Source organism: Tachyglossus aculeatus, chromosome 21, assembly GCF_015852505.1.
Source record: "Tachyglossus aculeatus isolate mTacAcu1 chromosome 21, mTacAcu1.pri, whole genome shotgun sequence".
NCBI lineage: Eukaryota > Metazoa > Chordata > Mammalia > Monotremata > Tachyglossidae > Tachyglossus > Tachyglossus aculeatus.
Genome location: NC_052086.1, coordinates 47105532 through 47127120, shown reverse-complemented (window position 1 = coordinate 47127120; position 21589 = coordinate 47105532). Strand labels below are relative to the sequence as shown.

At 51.3% G+C, this 21589-nt stretch overlaps 1 pseudogene; it reads right to left on the bottom strand.

Annotated features, from left to right (window-relative positions):
* Positions 1-6942: 6942 nt before the first annotated feature.
* On the bottom strand, positions 6943-10523 carry LOC119942117 (annotated as a pseudogene).
* Positions 10524-21589: the final 11066 nt, after the last annotated feature.

Genomic DNA, 21589 nt, shown 5'->3' with positions numbered 1-21589 from the left:
GACAGGGTAAATCCAGGAGCTTCACAGGCACCTGACTCTTGGGTACTAGTAATAACATTTATTAAATGCTTCTGATGTACAGAACTCTGCTTTGAGCACTGGCATTTGCCTCAGTGGGCAAGAAGGGAGTAGGAAACAGTGGGGATTTAAGGCAGGAGCTAAGTCTAGACCAGAGAGTGAAGGCAATACCCTGGCTGCCAATGAGGGAGGGGAACCATCGTTGTCGAGTACAGGAGAGAACAAAGTTTAATTCACTCTCACCTGCCGGGAGATGATCGAGACGGTCCTAGTGCCCAGATGGCCTCCAGCGGCACTCTGTGGGCACAGGAGCAAGGAGTGGAGGAGATCTGATGGTGCTCCTGGAGGCTGAGAAGGAAAGGGAAAGAAATGCAAACGATGCAGTTTCTCTCCAGGACACTCCTCCACCACCACCACATCAACTGACTGTTAAAAAAAAAAAAAAAAACGCCATCCATGACAAGGCACCCACACAGACAGCCTGGCCTCTCCACTTTTGCCTTCCCCTGACACTGCATCTCCACAAACCCACGCCCAGGATAATGTGGACAAAAAGTGACAACAGGGCAACTACTGACTGAACAGGTGTGTGTTAAGGCCTGCAATGCCCAGGACTTCATCTGCTTTCTATGCTTCCTACCAATGACAAACTCAGATAGAAGACTACAATACTCCAGAGAAGAATGGGGTGGACACACACACACCCCTGAGAGTAAGCCCTTACACATACAGAAAACATTCCTTCTGTGGACTCTACAGAGGTGCAGAGCACTTCCAAAGTGGACTGTTCACTATGCTCTACCCTACTCTTGCACTCAACCCCTTTCTATCCTCAGTAGTAGACCTGTAAGGCTGGTATTTCTGACAAATACCCCACACTTCTGAATATTGGAAAATCAGTTTCTACCACCATGCCTGCATTTTCAGCTCTCCAGCCTCTAGGCAACCTACTCATGCTCTCTCTCACCCCTGACCTTCATCTCACAATCAACTCATCATAATTCAGTTTCCCAGATCAAGTGGACAATGACCTTCCCTGCCTATCTCTTCACAAAACATCTCCCTCCTCTCTTCCCCAAAAACAACCTTGTGACGCAGAAGAGTCCCTTCAGCAGGGCCGGGGATGCCCAGAGTGATTCTGGAGACGGGACTGTGAGCACTCAGGGATTAGACCCATCTATAGAATTAAGGGCCCTGGGTCTTCTCAGACCCACAGTCGAGTCAAACAACCAGTTCCCTGAACAGAGCCCCAAACCCATTTCCAGAAGCAGCTTGTGTATCCACAGTGGCTTCCTCTTCCTTGCTGCTCTCTCTCCCCCAATCCAGCTAGCCCTCTATACACACACACACACACACACACACACACACACACACACACACAAAGAAGAAAGAAAAAAACAAAAACACCTTCCCTTTAAGGTGACAGTACAGCCCACAGCTCCATCTCAACAGCAGGTGAAGTCTGATACTTGACCCGATGGTCCGAATGGCAGAGGGATAGTCCGTGAGGCTGGGAAATGCATTGGGCAACTGCTGTGGAGAAAGTCAGAGCTAGTCAAAAAAAAAATTTTTGCTTTGGGCATCCCACCCTAACCTATCAGGAAGGGGAAAAAGTGGTTCTGAGTTTCAGATGTGATGAGCTAGTGGAATCAAAGTTGGAAGGAATATTTAGAAGTCAGGTGGGACAGCTAGGAAGAATGAAGATGGATGTGGAATAGGTGAGGAACACAGTTGTGGACAGGGTAAATCCAAGGGCTTCACAGGCACCCGACTCTTGGGTAGTAATAACAACATTAAATGCTCCTGATGTATAGAACTCTGCTTTGAGCACTGACATTTGCCTCAGTGGGCAAGGAGGGAGTAGGTAACAGTGGGGATTTAAGGCTGGAGCTAAAATCTAGACCAGGTGAGGGCAATACCCGGAGAAAGGGGAGGGTAAATGAGGGAGGGAAACCCTTGTTGGTGAGCACAGGAGAGAATCAAGTTGAATTCACTCTCACCTGCTGGGAGATGATCGAGGTGCTCCTAGTGCCGAGGTGGTCCCCAGCAGCACTCCTTGGGCACAACAGCAAGGAGTGAAGGAGATCTGATGGTGCTCCTGGGAGCTGAGAAGGAAAGGGAAAGAAATGCAGACGATGCAGTTTCTCAGATGCATTGCTCCACAACCACCAAAGCAACAGATTTTACCAAAAAATAAAAATAAAATAAACTCCAAACCAAAAAAAAAAAGCCACCACACATGAGGCACCCACACAGATGACCTGGCTTCTCCACTTTTGCCTTCCCCTGACACTGGATCTCCACAAACCCATGCCAAGGATAGCATGGACAAAAAAATAAAAAATTCATTTAAAAAATGTTTTTTAAAAAGTGACAACAGGTCCCTCTCCAGGGCAACTACTGACTGAACAGGGGTGTGTTAAGGCCTGCAATGCCCAGGACTCTATCTGCTTTCTATGCTTCCTACTAATAACAAACTCAGGTAGAAGACTACAATACTCCAGAGGAGAATGGGGTGCACACACACACACACACATACACACACACACACACACACACACACACACACACGAGAGCAAGCCCTTACACATACAGAAAATGTTCCATCTGTGGACTCTACAGAGGTGCAGAGCACTTCCAAAGAGGACTGTTCACTATGCTCTACCCTACTCTTTCACTCAACCCCTTTCTACCTTCAGTATTACACCTGTAAGGCTGGTATTTCTGACAAATATATCCCACATTTCTGAATATTGGAAAAATCAGTTTCTACCACCACGCCTGCATTTTCAGCTCTCCAGCCTCTAGGCAACCTACTTATGCTCTCTCTCACCCCTGACCTTCATCTCACAATCAACTCCCCATAATTCAGTTTCCCAGAAGATCCAGTGGACAATGGCCTCCCCTCCTCTCTTCCCCAAAAACAACCTCGTGACGCAGAACAGTCCCTTCAGGGGGGCCGGGGATATCCAGAGTGATTCTGGAGACGGGACTGTGAGCACCCAGAGATTAGACCCGTTTATAGAATTAAGGGCCCCGGGTCTTCTAAGACCCACAGTCGAGTCAAACAGAACCAGTTCCCTGCACAGAGCCCCAGCCCCCATTTCCAGAAGCAGCTTCTGTGTCCACACTGGTCTCCTCTTCCTCACTGCTCTCCCCCTCAAGCCAGCTAACCCTAACACCCTCCACTCACATGCAGGCACAAACACATACACACACACACACACACACACACACACAAAGAAGACAACTCCTTCCCTTTTATGTAGCAGCAGAGTACACAGTTCCATCTCAGTGGCTGGTCTGTGATTAGAACCCAGAGTCCCAACGGCCAGATGGACGATTCTCAAGGCCAGGAAACGCACAGGGCACCTGCTGTAGAGAAACGGGGGGGGGGGGGGGGGGGGGGCGGGGAGAAAAAGAGTCTCACTTTGGTCATCCCACCCTAACCTGTGCACTGCCAGATATGGAAACTACAGAACTTTATAAAAAGAATATAAAGCTAGAGTGGTGGGTCAGTTAGGGTTTTTTCAATTAGTGGAACTGGGGCATGTTTGTAAGCATTACAGAAGGAAGTAATTCAACACAGGGAATAGTACAAGATGGTCACTGGGAAGATAAGACTAGGGGACGGGAGTGTTTAAAATGTGTGAACTAAAGGGAATCAAAGTTGACGGAATGATTTGGAAGTCAGGCAGGTGTGATATCTGCAAAGAATGAGGATTAATGTGGAACAGGTGTGGAAGATTTGGCAGCAGGGCAAATCCAGTGGCTGGAGGAGCAGCATCTGCTCGGTTATTAGTAATAGTCTATTAAATACTCTCTCAGAAAAAGAGCCTTATTTTGAGCATTGGCAGCTGCCTCAGTGGCAAGGAAGGAGTAGGGAGCACTGGGGATTTAAAGCATGTGTTAAGTCTACAACAGAGGTTAAAGGCGATAGGAATGGGCATTAAAGATGGAGAGGAATCATTGTTGCTGGTCACAGGAAACGACAGTTAAGTTCACTCACCTGCTGAGAGGGTTGAAGGGTCCTAGTGCCCACACTGCACCCAACAGCGTTCCAAGGCAAGAGAAAAGGAGTGAAGAACATCTGATGGGGCTCCTGGGGGCTTAGAGTGAAAGGAGAGGGAAAGATAAATGAAGCGGTTTCTCTAACCCACACGTGCCTTCACCACCCCCAAATCAATTGATTGTTTAAAACACACAAGGACAGCCACACACACCTTGGCTTCTCCACACTTCCCTCCCCCTGGATCCCCACACATCCAAGCCAGGAAAGGCCAAGACACAAACAAGAGGTTTCCAGGGCAACTGCTGACTAAACCGGGAAGCCTGCAGTGCCCTGGTTTTATCTGCTTTCTACGGTCCCAACCGAGAGTCCGGAGGCTACGACACTCTGGAAGACAATAGGGGTGGGCAGACAGACAGATACACGCCGTCTTAGACTTAACACGGACCTCCCTCTCCCCCAAGAACATCCCCTTACGGCTACGGAGGGGTCCTTTCTGCGAAAACTGTAGATGTGTAAGGCATTTGCGATGCCAGGACTGTGCACTGTGCTCTAGCCTGCTCTTGCACTGGACCCCTCTACCCCTAGAGATCCCTCCCCACGTTGCCCCAGGTATCATACCTGTACGACCAGTATTTCTGACTTCAAAAGATACCCCACGCTTCTGTGTCATAAAGTCCGTTTCTAGTAGAGTGCCCGCATTTTCAGCCCTCCGGCCTCTCTGCGGCTCTCTCGCTTCCTCAATCTGTCTCGCCATGGACGTCTCTCACAATGAAGACTCCTTAATTGAGTTTCAGAGGGTAAAGGAGACTGTGGTCTTCCCTGTTTCTCTCCTCAAAGAGCAGCTTCCTTCTCTCTTTCCCAGAAGCGACTGCCAGACACAGAAGAGTCCCTTTGTGGGAGACTGAGGATGTACAGAGTGACTCTGGAGACGGGACTGTGAGCACCCAGAGATTAGACCCATCTATAGAATTAAGGGCCCTGGGTCTTCTCAGACTCACAGTCGAGTCTAACAGAACGAATTCCCTGCACAGAGCCCCAACCCCCATTTTCAGAAGCAGCTTGTGTGTCAACAGTGGCCTCTTTCTGTTTCCCCCAACCAAGCTAAACACCCTCCATTCACACACATACACACACCCCAAAAAGACCAAAAAAAAAATACATTTTAAAAAAACACCTTCCCTTGGAGGTAGCAGTACACTCCATGGCTCCATCTCAGGGGCAGGGCAGCTCTGAAATTTAAGCCCAAGGTCCCAACAGCTGAGGGATCGGACATCTGCTGTAGACAAGCGTCATAGCAAATAAAAATCTCCCTGTGGCCATTGCACCTAAATGTGCAGGCATTGTAGCTGTGTGACTTGTATGGAAATGAGGTAGAACTAGGGTGAGGGACCATTTTAAAAATAAATAAATAAAATAAGAGACATCGAGTAACTGTGAGCACGTTCAAAAAAACATTAAAGGAATTAATTAACCACAGGAGTAGTTGATAATCAGGAAGGGAAGACAAGTGAATATGAATGCTTAGGATGTATGAAGCAAGGGGAAAGAGCAAATAGTTAACAAATTTCAAAATCTGGCAGGTGTGACATAGCAAAGAGCAACGAGAAATGTCCAACAGGTGGGGAAGGTTTGGGGACTGGGCAGATCCAGTGGCTTCAGGTACCACCAGAGTCTTGGTTAGTAGTAATGCCTTTTAATACTTCAAGTGCAGAACCCTGTACTAAAACACTGACAGTCACCTCTGTGACAAAGAGGGACTAGTGAAAACTATGGACGTACGGCAGAAGTCTACGACGGAGGGCAAAGGTAATAGGAGTGAAAGTCAGTGAGGGACAGGAGCCACTGTGGCCGAACTGGGCCGAGAGCAGAGTCGAATTCCTTCTCACCTGCTGGGAGATAGTGGAGGTGGTCCTAGGGCCCAGATTCCCCTACAGCAGCACCCTGGGGCCTGACAGCAGGAGTGGAGAAGATAGCCGGGTGCTCCTGGTGGCTGAAAAGGAAAGGGTAAGAAATGCAAACAATTCAGTTTCCTGAATTGGGAATTGGGAATATATATATATATATACACTGTAGTACACGCTGGGGTAGATACGAGCTGATCAGGGTGGACGGGGTACCTCTCCCACGTGGGGTTCAGTGTCTTAATCCCCATTTCACTGATGAGGTAACTGATGAGAAGTGAGGTGATTTGCCCAAGATTATGCAGCAGCAGAGGGGCAGAGCTGGGATCAGAATCCAGGCCCTCATTCTATCCCCTAAGCCCCACTGCTTCTTTAAGGGGTTAGGGTTCGGGCCTAACTGCTCTGCAAAGCCCTCGGACAGCTATGAGGAAGAATGCGGTAGAACCGTTCACTGACCTGCAAAAATGTTGGTTATGAAGGGAGCCCCTGTCCTGCCCGTCGGCAGACTCCACCCCTTAGGACGGCACAGACCCAATCCACGAACCAGAGACCACAGACAGACCTGAGGCTGGGGTTAAGAGATTTTTATGCATTGTTCCCCGTGTGTATGAGACCAGAGGGTCCCGGGGCTTATCTCGGGGGGCACCCGAAGGCGGTCAGAGACGTTCTGCGGCCGAGGCTCGGGTGGTCACAGCTGGGGGTGTCGAGGAACGGCAAATCCGGTGCTTTGCCGGATGGCTGCCGGTGGATTCCAGAGGGAGGCGGTCCAGCTGGTGGGCCGCGGGCCCGCGGTCCATGATTGTGGAGTCGCTGCTCTATCTATCTCTGGCTTTATTTCGGTGGGGGCAGGTGTGGGAGTACTGAGAGGAGATGAAGTCAAAGGAGGGAAAGGGCACGGGTGGGGGGGGGGGCAGTGTGCGGGGAGAAAGAGTCCCCAAGCATTGCCTGCCTCCCTGCCCATCCATCCCCGTGATGGCCACTGTCCCCCCTGCAATCTCTCCCTCAGGAGGGTCAGGGGGCACTTAGTGGCAGAGCTGTAGGGAGTTCAGACCCACAATCCCACCTATTCCAACCCTGTCCTCCCACTCCCCCTCACTGTGCCACCTCTACTGCCCCCCTGCAATATGGGACTGCAGAGATGGCCTCCGGCCACAGAAGCAGACACAGTCGCATGACCCCATCGCCGGACACGGAGCTTCTCTCTCTCTCGGCTGCCTCTTCGCCTCGTTCTTCCTGGAAGCGGGGACGTCCGGGCCCGCTCTCGAGCTGGAGGGTAAAAATGACCTCTACGCAGATTTTTTAGACGAAGACCCAAGACAGAGGTGAAAGCCTCGATATGGAATCGGCCCAAAATTCCCTCACCCATACAATTCACGCCATGGATCACCGGGGAGCCCTCCTCCTCTGGAAGTCTTCTCCGACCCATCCTATCTCGACCCGGGGGCCTCCGGCCATGCCACGCCGGAAGAAACCATCTCCCAGAGGGGATTAGAATTTACAGAAAAAAATCATTCTCTTACACCAAATCCTCTGCTGAAAACAGTCACTCGCTCTAGGCCCGACACACAGCCGGAAGAATCCCACAGACCTGGCGGTTTCTCCTCCGTCATTCTGGGAGCCACGGTTGAACCCTGAATCTACAGAAAAGGCGAGAGAGAGATTTAGAGACTGTCCGGTAACTGATGGGGCCACAGATATACAGAAGATTGTCAACTCCTCCTGGGCAGGGACTGTGTCTATCGGCTGCATTATACCTTCCCCGATGCTCAGTACGATGCTCTGCACACAAACATCCATCGTGGACTGAGATCGGCTCAATAAAGGGATGCAGGAGGAATCCAGTCGTGCGGTGGCACATAGGCTCAACTAATCACTGGACCTTTTTTAAAAACCAACTTCTTTAAAATGAGCGAAAAGTGACTCTAATTCTCTGGTAGGAAATCCAAAGTTTGTTGGATCTAGAGTAATTCAATCAGTGGTATTTATTGAGCACTTACTTTGGAGACTAAGCACTTGAAAGAGAACAAGACACTAGTAGACCCATTCCCTTCGCCCAATGAGCTCACAGTCTGTAAAGGGTTACAGCCATTTATAGCCATTACTATAAATAAATTATAGATATGGTCTAAATAATAAAAATGGCATTTGTTAAGCACTTACTATGTGCTGAGCACTGTTCTAAGCACAAAAGGTAGACACAATGGAATCAGGTTGTCCCACATGGGGCTCAGTCTTTACTCCCATTTTACTGATGAGGGAACAGAGGCCCAGAGAAGTTAAGTGACTTGCCGAGGTCACAAAGAAGACAAGTGGCAGAGCTGGGATGAGAACCCATGACCTCTGACTCCCAAACCCGGGCTCTTTCCACTGAGTCACGCTGCTTCTCTAGATAATTATCATAGCACTTTGGGAGCCTTTTCGAAGACTTCAGAACTCAGACTGCCACTCTCCCAGAATAATAATAATAATAATAATAATAATAATAATAATAATAATAATAATAATAATAATAATAATAATGGCATTTGTTAAGCGCTTACTATGTGCAAAGCACTGTTCTAAGCCCTGGGGAGGTTACAAGGTGAGCAGGTTGTCCCACGGGGAGCTCACAATCTTAAGTCCCATTTTACAGATGAGGTAACTGAGGCACAGAGAAGTTAAGTGACTTGCCCAAAGTCACACAGCTGACAGTTGGCGGAGCAGAGATTTGAACCCATGACCTCTGACTCCAAAGCCCGTGCTCTTTCCACTGAGCCACGTTGCTTTGCTGCTTCTCAGAAAAAACTTACCCTTGAGACTTCTACCATCCTGAAGTGCAGGCTGAAAAAGACAGGATGAACTTCAGCTGGGGTTTTGTTCCTCCTGAGGAAGGGTCTCTCTGGGGTTTCCCTCTTCCTCGTCGCCGATTCCAGGGCAGCTCCAGCCTGGGCAAGGCCAAACAATGGGTATCACGGGGTCCTTGCCACCACCTCAAGTCTTCTCCCAGATAGGTACGTCCCGAAGCCCGTCCCCACGCCGTGTCAGGCTGCTGGTTCTGGCTGTCAGGGAGGACACTGAAGACCCTCATGGCTCCTTTGCCGGGCTGGAGCCGGTGAAGCATCGGGGCACCGGAAGTGTGATCGAATGCTATGGGGTTGAAGGAGGGGTGAATAAAGGGAGCAAATCCAAGTGCAGGTATTGAATCAACATGTTACAGGCTAAGAAACTGAGGTACGGCAATGTTAAGTGACTCGCCCAAGATCACAGAGCGGGCAAGAGGAAGAGATGGAATTAGAACCCAGGTCCTCCAATGCCCAGGCCTGAACCTTTCCTGCTCAGCAACACTGCCCAAACCCAAGTTTTAAGAAAAGATAAAAAGCACCCTGCCCCAAGGTCATGGTGCTTCTAACCTGTTCGGTAGGCCCAGAGTCCGAGAAATATGGTCCATCCGGTCACTGCAAAGATAGTAGAGCGGACCGGTGGGAATGATACGGGTGGAAACTCTTCCGGTGATCGTCGTCAGAATGAGCGGGAAGCTCTTCGACCCGTTGGGCCTCAAATATGGCTGAGCCCCAATACCGAGGGTAAAGTCCGACCGAGGGCAAGGTGACAAAGCCAAAGCCGTCTTCCCTCTCGCTAAAGCCCAGGCCCAAAAACCCAAATTGAGAGAATCAATTACCCAAGGTTCTAAAGCCAGTCCCTCATTATTCTGACACCAAAATTTTTCTCGCTCTTCCCGATACTCAGGCCGTTTAGACCCAATTGGGAGAGTTACATCTGGGGTTCGTGGCACAAAGTCGGCCCCGCTTTTGTTCGAACTCATATTTTCATCGTTCTTCTCGGCACCCGGACCGTGAAGGCCCACAGGGGAAGACTCATATCTGGGGTTCGGCGAATGAAGCCGGCCCCCTTTCGCTGACATTCCTATTTCATTGTTTTTGCCGGTGCCTGGGCCATAAAGACCCAAATGGGAAAACTGATGTCTGAGGGTCATGGCCTGAAGTCAATCCCCACCTTTGCTGGCACCCGTCATTTTTATTTTTCTCGGTGCCTTGGCCGTGAAGACCCAAAATAGGAACACTCAAATACAGGGTTTGTGGCATGAAGTCATCCCTCCATTTTGCTAGCACTCACATTGCTATTGTTCTTCCCGGCACCAAGGCCACAGAGACCCAAATGGGAAAACTCAAATTTTTGGTTCATGGCATGAAGCCAGCCCCTCTTTTGCCAGCCCTTGTGTTATTATTGTTCTTACCTGTGCCTGGGCCATGAAGACCCAAATGGGAAGGCTCAAATCTGGGGTTCATGGTGGGAAACCAGCCCACATTTTGCCAGCACTCACATTATCTGTTGCCTTTTTTGCCTGGGACATGAAGACCCAATTGGGAAGACTTGAATATAGGATTCATGGCATGAAACCAGTCCCCTGTTTTGCCAGAATCCATGTTATTATCAAGCTTTCAAATGCCTGGGCCATGAAGACCCAAAAGGGAGTCAAATCTGGGGTTCATTTCATGAAGCCACACCCTCTTTTGCCACCATTCATTTTTATTGTTCTTCTCAGTGCCCAAGCCTGGAAGACCCAAATGGGAAGACTCACATCGGGGGTTCATGGCATGAAGTCACGCCCCCTCTTGCCGGCATCAATATTTCTCTCTCGCCCTGGTACCTGGGCCATGAAGACCCAATAATGGAGTGAAATCTGGGGTTAGCAGCATGAAGCCAGTACCACCCTTTTGCTGCCATATTTTTATTGTTTGTTCCGGTGCCCCGGCCGTTAAAAGACCCAAAAGAAACTGCTCAGATCTGGAGTTTGTGTCAGGAAGCCAGACCCCCCTTTTGCCAGCACCCAAATTTTTTAGTTATTCTCTCCAGTTCACAGGCCATGAAGACCCAAATTGGAAGGCTCAAATCTGGGGTTCATGGCATGAAGCCACTACCCCCTTTTGCTGGCCCTCAAAGTTTTTAATTTTTTTCTCCGGTACCCAGGCCATGAAAACCCAAACAAGAAGACTCAGATCTGGGGATTGTAGCCTGAGGCCAGTTCCCTCTATCATTATTGTTGTTCCCAGTGCCAGGGCCATGAAGTCCCAAATAGGAAGGCTCATATCTGGGGTTCGTGGCATGAAGACAAGGCCCTTTTGCCAGCATCCACATTTTTTCCTCTCCCCTGGTACCTGGGCCGTGAAGACCCAATAGAGAAATAAAATCTGGGATGCACTGCACACCCTCTTTTGCCAGCACTCATTTTTTTTGTTCTTCCTGGTGCCCGGGCCACGAGGACCCAAATGGGAAGACTCAAATCTAGGGTTTGTGGCATGAAGCCAGCCCTCACTTTAGCCGGCATCCTTCTTTTAATTGTTCTTACTGGCACCTCGGTCATGAAGACTCAAATTGGAGGACTTAAATCTGGGGTTCATGGCATGAAGCCAGTTATGCCTTTCCCGGCAGCCACAGTTTCATCGTTGTTTCCAGTGCATGGTCCGTGAAGACTCAAATGGGAAAACTCAAACTGGGGGTTAGTGGCATGAAGCCAGACCACTCCTTTTGCAGGCATCCATATTTTCAGTTTTTTTCTGGCACCACAGTCATGAAGACCCAAATGGGAAGACTCAAACTGGAAGTTTGTAACATAAAGCCAGCACCCGCTTTGGCCAGGATACATGTCATTATTGTTCTTCCCAGTGCATGGGCCATGAAGACCCAAATGGGAAAACTCAGATATAGGATTTGTGGCATGAAGCCAGTTTCCCCTTTGCCAGCACCCATATTTGTAATTACTCTTCCCAGCACATGAGCTGTGAAGACCCAAATGGGAAGACTCATATCTGGGGTGTGTGGCATGAAGCCAGTACCCCCTTTTGCCAGGATACATGTCATTATTGTTCTTCCCAGTGCCTGGGCCATGAAGACCCAAATGGGAAGACTCAAATATAGGGTTTGTGGGATAAAGCCAGCACCTGCTTTGGCCAGGATACATGTCACTATTGTTCTTCCCAGCACCTGGGCCATGAAGACCCAAATGGGAAGACTCAAATCTGAGGTTTGTGGCATGAAGCCAGATTCCCCTTTAGCCAGCACCCATATTTGTAATTACTCTTCCCAGTGCCTAGGTCATGAAGACCCAAATGGGAAGACTCAAATCTGGAGTTTGTGGCATGAAGCCAGTATCCTCTTTTGCCAGCACGCATATTTGTAATTACTCTTCCCAGTGCCTGGGCCATGAAGACCTAAATGGGAAGACTCAAATATAGGGTTGTGGGATAAAGCCAGTACCCCCTTTGGCCAGGATACATGTCACTATTGTTCTTCCCAGCACCTGGGCCATGAAGACCCAAATGGGAAGACTCAAATCTGAGGTTTGTGGCATGAAGCCAGATTCCCCTTTAGCCAGCACCCATATTTGTAATTACTCTTCCCAGTGCCTAGGTCATGAAGACCCAAATGGGAAGACTCAAATATAGGATTTGTGGCATGAAGCCAGTACCCTCTTTTGCCAGCACACATATTTGTAATTACTCTTCCCAATGTCTGGGCCATGAAGACCTAAATGGGAAGACTCATATCTGGGGTGTGTGGCATGAAGCCAGTACCCACTTTTGCCAGGACACATGTCATTATTGTTCTTCCCAGTGCCTGGGCCATGAAGACCCAAATGGGAAGACTCAAATATAGGGTTTGTGGAATAAAGCCAGCACCTGCTTTGGCCAGGATACACATCACTATTGTTCTTCCCAGCACCTGGGCCATGAAGAACAAAATGGGAAGACTCAAATATAGGATTTGTGGCATGAAGCCAGATTCCCCTTTTGCCAGCACCCATATTTGTAATTACTCTTCTCAGCATCTGGGCCATGAAGACCCAAATGGGAAGACTCAAATCTGGGGTTTGTGGCATGAAGCTAGTACCCCCATTGGTCAGTACCCATATCTGTAATTACTCTTCCCAGTGCCTGGGTCATGAAGACCCAAATGGGAAGACTCAAATATAGGGTTTGTGGCATGAAGCCAGTTTCCCCTTTTGCCAGCACTGATATTTGTCATTACTCTTCCCAATGCCTGGGCCATGAAGGCCTAAATGGGAAGACTCAAATGTGGGGTTTGCAGCATGAAGCTAGTACCCCTTTTTCAGGCATCCATATTTTTAGTGTTCCGCCTTGCACCTGGGCCATGAAGACCCAAATGGGAAGATTCAAATCTGGGGTTTGTGGCATGAAGCCAGTGTCCTTTTCTCAGCACCCATACCTTTTTCACTCTTCCCAGAGCCTGGGCCATGAAGACCCAAAAGGGGAAATCAAATCTGGGATTTGTGGCATGAAGCCAGCTCTCCCTTTTTCCAGCACCCAGATTTTAATTGTTCTTCTGGGCACCAGGCCACAAGGACCCAAATGGGAAGACTAATCTGGGGTTTGTGGCATAAAGCCAGCCCCCTTTTTTCAGTCATTCTGCCCAGTGACCAGACACGTCCATTGTCCGTCAGGGTGGCCGTGCCCCTCTGTGCAGTGTGGGGGCTCAAGGGTCAGACAGGAACAAGATCGGGTGGCCCTGCCCCAGGGGGGCACTTGCAGTGTCACACAGGTATGACATCATGGCAGCCCAGCCCCAAGGGCCTCTCAGAGTGTCAGATTATCACAACATCATAGCAGCCCTGCCTCCAGGGAGCTCAGAGTGTCTGACAAACCCATTGTCAGTTGTGGTGGCCCTGCCGCATCGGTGCGGTGCAGGGAGCTCACAATGCCAGACAGGCACGACGTTACGGCGGCCCTGCCCCAGGGAGGCGCTCAGAGCGTCAGATGGGCACAACATCATGGCAGCCTTGCCCCCAGGGAGCTCAGAGTGTCTGACAAACCCATTGTCAGTTGTGATGGCCCTGCTGCCTCGGTGCAATACCGGGGGCTCACAGTGCCAGACAGGCACAATGTTACGGCAGCCCTGCCCCGGCGGGGGGGGCACTCAGGGTGTCAGATGGGCATAACATCATGGCAGCCCTGCCTCCAGGGAGCTCAGAGTGTTTTGAGAGCCCATTGTCACTTGTGGTGGCCCTGCCGCATCAGTGCAGTACAGGGGACTCAAAATGCCAGACAGGCACAATGTTACAGCGGCCCTGCCCCAGGGAGGTGCTCAGAGTGTCAGATGGGCACAACATCATGGCAGCCTTGCCTCCAGGGAGCTCAGAGTGTCTGACAAACCCATTGTCAGTTGTGGTGGCCCTGCCGCATTGGTGCGGTGCAGGGAGCTCACAATGCCAGACAGGCACGAAGTTACGGCGGCCCTGCCCCAGGGAAGCGCTCAGAGCGTCAGATGGGCACAACATCATGGCAGCCTTGCCCCCAGGGAGCTCAGAGTGTCTGACAAACCCATTGTCAGTTGTGATGGCCCTGCTGCCTCGGTGCAATACAGGGGGCTCACAGTGCCAGACAGGCACAACGTTACGGCAGCCCTGCCCCGGGGGGGGGCACTCAGGGTGTCAGATGGGCATAACATCATGGCAGCCCTGCCTCCAGGGAGCTCAGAGTGTTTTGAGAGCCCATTGTCACTTGTGGTGGCCCTGCCGCATCAGTGCGGTGCAGGGGACTCAAAATGCCGGAGAGGCACAACGTTACAGCGGCCCTGCCCCGGGGAGGTGCTCAGAGTGTCAGATGGGCACAACATCATGGCAGCCTTGCCCCCAGGGAGCTCAGAGTGTCTGACAAACCCATTGTCAGTTGTGGTGGCCCTGCCGCCTCGGTGCGGTACAGGGGGCTCACAATGCCAGACAGGCACAACGTTATGGCGGCCCTGCCCCGGGGGGGTGCTCAGAGTGTCAGATGGGCACAGCATCATGGCAGCCCTGCCTCCAGGGAGCTCAGAGTGTCTGACAAACCCATTGTCAGTTGTGGTGGCCCTGTCGCCTCGGTGCAGTACAGGGGGCTCACAATGCCAGACAGGCACAACGTTACGGCAGCCCTGCCCCGGGGGGGCACTCGGGGTGTCAGATGGGCATAACATCATGGCAGCCCTGCCTCCAGGGAGCTCAGAGTGTTTGGGAGCCCATTGTCAGTTGTGGTGGCCCTGCCGCATCGGTGCGGTTCAGGGGGCTCACAATACCAGACGGGGACAATGTTACGGTGGTCCTGCCCCAGGGAGGTGCTCAGAGTGTCATATGGGCACAACATCATAGCAGCCTTGCTCCCAGGGAGCTCAGAGTGTCTGACAGACCCATTGTCAGTTGTGGTGGCCCTGCCGCCTCGGTGCGGTACAGGGGGCTCACAGAGCCAGACAGGCACAATGTTATGGCAGCCCTGCCCCGGAGGAGGTGCTCAGAGCGTCAGATGGGCACAACATCATGGCAGCCCTGCCTCCAGGGAGCTCAGAGTGTTTGGGAGCCCATTGTCAGTTGCGGTGGCCCTGCCACATCGGTGTGGTGCAGGGGGCTCACAATGCCAGACAGGCACAACATTATGGTGGCCCTGCCCCAGGGGGGTGGGCGCTCAGAGTGTCAGATGGGCACAACATCATGGCAGCCCTGCCCCCAGGGAGCTCAGAGTGTCTGACAAGCCCATTGTCAGTTTTGGTGGCCCTGCCGCCTTGGTGCAGTGCAGGGGGCTCACAGTGCCAGACAGGCACAACGTTACGGTGGCCCTGCCCCGGGGGGGTGCTCAGAGTGTCAGATGGGCACAATATCATGGCAGCCCTGCCCCCAGGGAGCTCAGAGTGTCTGACAAGCCCATTGTCAGTTGTGGCTGCCCTGCCGCCTTGGTGCGGTGCAAAGGACTCACAATGCCAGACAGGTACAATGTTACGGCAGCCCTCCCCCGGTGGGGTGCTCAAAGTGTCAGATGGGCACAACATCATGGCAGCCCTGCCCCCAGGGAGCTCAGAGTGTCTGACAAGCCCATTGTCAGTTTTGGTGGCCCTGCCGCCTTGGTGCAGTGCAGGGGGCTCACAGTGCCAGACAGGCACAACGTTACGGTGGCCCTGCCCCGGGGGGGTGCTCAGAGTGTCAGATGGGCACAACATCATGGCAGCCCTGCCCCCAGGGAGCTCAGAGTGTCTGACAAGCCCATTGTCAGTTGTGGCTGCCCTGCCGCCTCGGTGCGGTGCAAAGGACTCACAATGCCAGACAGGTACAATGTTACGGCAGCCCTCCCCCGGTGGGGTGCTCAAAGTGTCAGATGGGCACAACATCATGGCAGCCCTGCCCCCAGGGAGCTCAGAGTGTCTGACAAGCCCATTGTCAGTTTTGGTGGTCCTGCCGCCTCGGTGCAGTGCAGGGGGCTCACAGTGCCAGACAGGCACAACGTTACGGTGGCCCTGCCCCAGGGGGGGTGCTCAGAGTGTCAGATGGGCACAACATCATGGCAGCCCTGCCCCCAGGGAGCTCAGAGTGTCTGACAAGCCCATTGTCAGTTGTGGCTGCCCTGCCGCCTCGGTGCGGTGCAAAGGACTCACAATACCAGACAGGTACAATGTTACGGCAGCCCTGCCCCGGTGGGGTGCTCAAAGTGTCAGATGGGCACAACATCATGGCAGCCCTACCCCCAGGGAGCTCAGAGTGACGGACAAGCCCATTGTCAGTTGCTGTAGCACTGCCCCTCGGTGCGGTGCGGGGTGGGTGGGGAGCACAGTGTCACACAGGCAGAACGTTGCGGCAGCCCTGCCCCAGGGAGGTGCTCAGAGTGTCAGATGGGCACAACATCATAGCAGCCCTGCCCCCAGGGAGCTCAGTGTGACAGACAAGCCCATTGTCAGCTGTGGTGGCCCTGCCCCTCGATGCAGTGGGGGGGGGGGGGGGTCACAGTGTCACATAGGCACAACATTGCTGCGGCCCTGCCCCGGGGAGGCGCTCAGAGTATCACATGGGCACAACATCATGGCAGCCCTGCCCCCAGGGAACGTAGAATGCCACACAAGCCCATTGTCAGTCACGGTGGCCCTGCTCCTCGGTGCACTGCAAGAGGGTCAGAGTGTCACACAGACACAACATCATGGCAGCCCTGCCCCCAGGGAGCTCAGAATGTCAGACAAGCCCATCGTAGGTCACGGTGACCCCGCCCCTCCATGCGGTGCGAGGTGGTTACAGGGTCACACAGGCACAACAGTGCAGCGGCCCTGCTCAGGGGGGTGCTCAGAGTGTCGCACGGGCACAACATCATGGAAGCTCTGCCCCCAAGGAGCGCAGAATATCACACAAGCCCATTGTCAGTCGCGGTGGCCCTGCCCCTCGGTGCGGTGCGAGGGGGTCAGAGTGTCACACACACACACACACACACAACATTGTTGCGGCCCTGCCCCAGGGAGACGCTCAGAGTGCCACAGGGGCACAACATCATGGCAGCCCTGCCCCCAGGGAGCGCAGAATGTCAGACAAGCCCATTGTCGGACACGGTGGCCCTGGCCCTCGGTGTGGTGCGAGGGGCTCACAGTATCCCACAGGCACAACACTGCAGCAGCCCTGCCCCAGGGGGGTGCTCAGAGTGTCAGATGGGCACAACATCATGGCAGTCCTGCCCTCAGCGGGCTCAGAATATTAGACAGGCCCATTGTCAGTGGAGGCGGCCCTGTCCCTCGGTGTGGTGGGGGGGGGGGGGCTCACAGTGTCACACAGGCACACAGTCACGGCATCCTAACCCTGCCCCCAGGGGGCTCACAATGTCAGATATTCATTCATTCAATTGCAATTTTTGGGCACAGATCACTGTACTAAGCACTTGGGGGAGTACAATATAACAATAAGCAGACACATTCTCTGCCCACGAGTTTACAGTCTACAGATAAGCTTACAGTGCCAGTCAGGTCTAACGACCTGGCAGCCCTGCCCCAGGTGGTTGCTCAGAGTGTCGGTAGGCACAACATCACAGCAGCCCTGCCTCCGGGGGGCTCAGACGGGCCCATCTTCAGCCTCAGCGGCCCACAGTGTCATACAGGCACAACGTCGCGGTGGGGCTCAGTGTCAGAGAGGCGCATGGGTCTGAGGCATGAAGCCAGCCTCCTTTTGCCAACTAGTATTTTTAGTGTGCTTCCTGGCACCTGGGCCAGGAAGATACAAATGGGTACCATCAAAACTTGGATATATGGCATGGAGGTAGTCTTGCCTTTTGCCACCACTCATGTTATTATTGTTCTTCCTGTTCTCTGGGTCACAAAGATCCAAATGGCAAGACTCAAATCTGGGGTTCATGGCATGAAGCAACTACCCACTTTTGCCAGTACCCCTATCTTTATTGTTGTTCCCGGTGCCTGGGCCATGAAGACCCAAATGGGGAAGAGTCAAATCTGGGGTTCGTGGCATGAAGCTAGTTCCCCCTTTTGCCAGCAACCATATCTTTACTGTTGTTCCCAGTGCCTAGGCCATGAAGACCCACGTGGGAAGATTAAAATCTGGGGTTTGTGGCATGAAGCCACTACCCCCTTTTGCCGGCTCCCAGATTTTTAAATTATTCTCCGCAGTGCCCAGATCTTGAAGACCTAAATGGGAAGACTCAAATCTGGGGTTCACGGCATGAAGCCACTACCCCTTGTTGCCGGCACCAAAATTTTTTACATTATTTTCCCTGATGCACTGGCCATGAAGACCCAAATGGTAAGACTCAAATCTGGTGTTTGTAGCATGAAGCCAGTCCCCTGTTTTGCTGGCGCCCTTATCTTTATTGTCGTTCCCAGTGCCTGGGCCATGAAGACCCAAATGGGAAGACTCAGATCTGGGGTTCTTGGCTTGAAGCCAGTCCCCCCTTTGCCGGCACCCATATTTTTCATTACTCTCCCCGGCACCCAGGCCATGAAGACCCAAATGGGAACATTGAAATCTGAGGTTCTTGGCATGAAGCCAGTCCCCCTCTTTTGCCGGCACCCATATTTTCAGTGTTCTTCCCGACACCTGGGCCATGAAGACCCAAATGGGAACAATAAAGTCTGGGGTTCTTGGCATGAAGCCAGTCCCCTCATTTTAGCCGGCATCCATATTTTCATTGTTCTTCCCGGCACGTGGGCCATGAAGACCCAAATGGGAACATTGAAATCTGGGGTTCATGGCATGAAGCCACTCCCCACTTTTGCCGGCACCCATATTTCACTGTTCTTCTCAGCGCCTGGGCCATGAAGACCCAAAGTGGGAAGACTTAAATGTGAGGTTTGGGACATGAAGTCAGTCCCAATTTTTGAGGGCACCCATGTTGTTGTTCTTCCCGGGACCTAGGCTGGAAAGACCTAAATCTGGGGCTCATGATATCAAGCCAACCCCCTTTTCTGGCATCTAGGTTTCTGTTTGTTCTTCCCAGTGCTCAGGACAAAAAGATCCAAATGGGAAGACTAAGGTCAGCCCCCTTTTGCCACCACACATATTTTTAATCATTCTTCCCAGCACCCAGGCCCTAAAGGCACAACATTGCTATGGCCCTGCCCTCGAGGGTTCACAGTGTCACACAGGTATAACGTCATGGCAGCTCTGCTCTGGCGAGGCTCACAGCATCACATGGGTGGATCATTTTTGTGGCCCTGCCCTCGGGGCGGGGGGGGAACCTCATGGCATCCGACGGGTCCAATGTTGCGGCGGCCCTGCCCTCAAGGGCTCACAGTGTCACACTGGTACAACGTGACGGTGGTTCTGCTCTGGATGGGCTCACAGTGTCACGCGGTCAGAACATTTTTGTGGCCCTACCCTCAGGGGGTTGGGGACTCACAGTATCCGACGGGTCCAAGGTTGCGGCGGCCCTGCCCTCGGCGGGCTCCCAGTGTCACCCAGGCACAAGATCACGGCGGCTCTGCCCTGGATGGGCTCATGGCTTCAGACCACTCCACAGTTGTGGCAGCCTTGCCCTCAGCGGCAGCGGGTGGGGAAGGGGCCAACAGCCACGGATCACGGCAGGCCACCCTGCCCTCAGTGGGTTCACCATGTCCGACGGGCCCCAGGTTGTAGTGGTCCACCCTTAAGGGGGCTCACTGTGTGCGACAGAGAGCCCGGACCACTAGAGTAAGCACAATTTTACATTAAAGGCATTTAACAAGTGCAGTTGCGTGCTAAACTTTTGGGAGGATTCAGCACAAACACACCCCACCACTGTGCTTCAGGAGTTTACAAGTACTCGGCCCACGGCAAGTGTGCAATAAATACCATGGATTCATTGTATTATACTCTCATTCATTCAATTGTATTTACTGAGTGCTTACTGTGTGCAGAGCACTGTACTAAGTGCTTGGTAAGTACAAGTTGGCAACATATAGAAACAGTCCCTACCCAACAATGGGCTCACAGTCTAGAAGGGGGAGACAGACAACAAAACAAAACATGTGGACAGTTGTCAAGTCATCAGAATAAATAGAAATAAAGCTAGATGCACATCATTAACAAAATAAATAGAATGCTAAATATGTACAAGTAAAATAAGCAGAGTAATAAATCTCTACAAACATATATACAGATGCTGTGGGGAGGGGAAGGAGGTAGGGCGGGGGGGATAGGGGGAGGAGAGGAAAAAGGGGGCTCAGTCTGGGAAGGCCTCCTGGAGGAGGTGAGCTCTCAGTAGGGCTTTGAAGGGAGGAAGAGAGCTAGCTTGGCAGATGTGCTCCCACATGCTTAGTTCAGTGCCCTGCACATATAAAGTGCTTAAATACCATTGACTGCTTTGAAGGAACACAAACATTATAATTTTTTTACAGCATTTGTTAAGTGCTTACTATTTACCAGGCACTGTACTAAGTGCTGAGATAGGTGCTTAGAACAGTGCTTGGCACATAGTTAGCGCTTAGCAAATGCCATCATTATTCTTATAGACATAATTTATCAGTTTGGACACAATCTCTGAGCCACAAGGGGCTCACGGTGTTTACCCCAGTTTTAAAGGTGATGCAACTGAAGCAGAGAGCAGCCTTGCTGGGATTAGAATCCAGGTCCTTCTGACTTCCAGGTCCAAGTACACTGCTTCTCTGTTGTCTGTAATTCCTTATAACTGGCTGGAAGAGAAAAGAGTAAAAACAGAGCAGGAAGCAGCCCCCCACCCTCTAACCCCCCACTCCCAGACCGGAGGAAGCGACACAGTCTCTGCCCAGAGGCCCGGGCTCCTCGCCCACAACCCTGCAGGGGCGGGACGGGCCCCTATACCCGAGCCCCACACCGCAGCCACGGCAGGGGTGGACCCTCTCCACCCTCCACCAGTACATACTGGGCAACGGGCACCGTTTTGACTTCTGGGTTCTTTGTTTACAATATCTGTTAAGTGTTTCCTATGTGTCAGGCGCTCTAGTAAGCATAAAGATAGGTACAAGCTTATTGGACTGTGTCCATCCTGATTACCTTGTATCTACCCCAGAGCTTAAAGCAGTGCTTGACACATTCTATTACTATTAGATCAATATTATTAAAATTATGGTTATATTGCAATTATATAATATCATTATAGAATATATACTATATTGTTTATTATATGACATATGTATTATACAATACACTTATGCCTATTATGATATGATTATGCAATATAATTTATAATTATGATTATCGTGATTATATAATATAATATAATTATAGATTACGCATTGTATTATTATATCGTATATTATGTAATATATTGTATATTACATATATTATATGATATAATACAATATAATCTATGATTATGATTGTATTATAATTATATGATAGTATAATTATAGGTTATAGATTGTATAATCATATATGTGTAATATATTATAGTTATTATAATAA